We start from the raw sequence: 2609 nt of genomic DNA on the forward strand, positions 1-2609 counted from the left end.
TGCTCCTCTAGTCCTGTGATTTGTGCTCTATTATATTTACAGTAGGGCTAGGACTCTAGGATGGTCCTCCTCAATCGCTAACAGATGAATTTAGGGCACAGCGAATGAAATTGCCCCAGGGCTGAGGTTGCAATTGGCTATCAAGAAGGGAACTCACAGCGTTTTTTTTGCCCAGCACAGCACCTATTTTTAGAAAGCACTGTCACCTCTGGGATTTTTGACTTGGGTTTGTCCGTGCCTCTCACCGATGTCATTGAAATCATGTGCATTTGTCTTTCTCTGTGTGTGTGTGTGAGTGTGTGTGTGTGTGTGTGTGTGTGTGTGTTGTGGGGTAAGGGGTTTATGTGTGTATGACGATAATTAGTATTTGCAAGTGTGTTCATGCAATTGACTTTGTTTCTGAGTTCATATAGGTGCATTTGTATGTTTGTGTGAGAATGTGTGTGTGTGTGTGTCGTGTGTGTGTGTGTGTGTTGTGTGTGTGTGTGTGTGTGTGTGTGTGTGTGTGTGTGTGTGTGTGTGTGTGTGTGTCTGTTTGTGTGTGTGTGTGTGTGTGTGCGTGCGCTTAAGGTTGTCTGAGCATTGCATCACTCGCTGGGCGCCACCAGCCTGATTTTTACTAAGAGACCTCACCTTTCAGACCTCTCCTAACCTCACATCTCTCTCTCTCCCCTCTACCCTCCCATCCTCCCATCCCCCCACCCCCCCCTCCATCCCTGATGAGATTCATAGGTCAGCTGAGCTGCCCCATGACTGATGGACCAGCCCCCACTGACCATGTCTTCCCCAAGGGGGGAGACAGGAACGGATGGAAGACCCCTGCACCGAATGGGAGGATAAGGAGGAGGAGGGCAAGTAATGGAGATGGGTGAAGGGTTTGGGGTGGGGTGGGGGGTGTGTGGTGGGGTAGGGTGGCTACAGGGGGGTCAGCATCTCCTCCTTAAGGCCTTGCGTACCTCTTCCCTGTCCCAAGCCTACTCTAAACCACCTGACCTCACACACACACACACCTTTTGCAGGTGGTGTGGTTGGTTTGCTCGGCAAGCTATCAGTTGCACATTTTTTCTTTTTTTCGGGGAGGGAGTGGGAAGAGAGGAGGAGAGAGCCCAGGGTGCAAACTTTTCTCAGGGAAAACATGCTAAATATTACATGAGGTGCTCTCTCTCTCGCTTCCCCTCTCCATAACTCTGTTTGTTTTTATTGCCTCTTTCATCTTTTTATCTGCCCCTCTCTCAAAGAGATGCATCCTGGGTAGACGTGATGAGAATCTCCGAGTCGGCTCATCTTTTAGACCCCAGAGGAGTCTGTCTTGGCCTTAAAAATGAGCACATACCCATACAGAAGAGGAAAAAATATGCGAGAAAATGTGAGAGAAAATGCTTCTCCAAGACCTTGCAACTTGTAGACTACAGTGTAACACAACTGTTACTCAATCTGACAAAGTCAATCATCAACTGTTGTTCTGAATGATGCATTTCCAGGGTTTTCAGCTGTTCAGTCTAAGCCATCTGTCTTAATCAGATCTAACTCTGAAGCGTTGACTCTAAGAGCTGCCCCAGTGGAGTATTCAGATTAGGCCCAACACCATACATTTTTTTCAAAAGGTACAAATGTTTACCCTGGGGAGAGCATGAACTGAACTGGTTGAGGTTATTTGATGGAGTTATTTGAATTTAACCACCATTTAAGAATGGGATAGGAGCAATCTTTTTAACAAAAAATAAACGCTGCATAATTGCATTATTTTGCATAATGATTGATTTAGTTTGTTCGTTTTTATTATTTCGGGGGGGGGGGGGGGGGGTGGTGGGGGGGGGCGGGCATTAGTGTACAGTTGATGATATACAGCCAAGAGCTTCACAACAAGAAAGGAACAAGGAAGTTCTGAGTGTGCACTCTGAGTGGGACCAAGGTGTATGCCCCCAAGGAGATCCGAGGGCAAAGAGGCAGCAGACCTTTTGTCCATCTTCCTGGGTTTTAATCCCAGTTTAATCCCAGTGTAATCCTGTTCCTGTTGACTCTCTCATCTCAAACAGCCCCCCCGGTTGCCCTCAGAGTGGCCGGGCCCGCAGGACGAGTCAGATAATGATGCTGTCCAAAAAAAAAAAAAAAAAAAGAAGCAGATAACACCCAGAAAAAAAAAATGCGCACACAGCTTCCTCCTCATTACTTGGACGGAATTTTCATTCGTTTCCGCGGACTCCCGGAGAATGATAAACGACAGAAAGAAAAAAAAAAGGCCCTCATTTTCTCCCTGCTCTGACCTTGCGCTGCAATTTCCCGGGGCCCCGCAAGGGACCCCGGGCAGCCGGCCCCTCGCGCACAACTTACGAGGCCTGACCCCCTGATGGTGTGGTCCGCCAGATGAGTGGTGCGCCCCAGATGGAGACTCCATTACCGCCGGGCCGTTAGCGGCCCCGGCACACAAGTCTAATCTCCGGTGACAAACTGTTCCGTGTCCCCTCCCAGCTCCTTGGCACCCGGTGATGGATGTTTGAGTGTCCCCCTTCCCCCTCCCCCCCCCCCCCCCCCCCCACACACACACACACACACACACACACACACACACACACACACACACACACCTGTGATACACTCGCCGTGAAAAT

This window comes from Sprattus sprattus (assembly GCF_963457725.1).
Source record: "Sprattus sprattus genome assembly, chromosome: 11".
NCBI classification, from domain to species: Eukaryota; Metazoa; Chordata; class Actinopteri; order Clupeiformes; family Clupeidae; genus Sprattus; species Sprattus sprattus.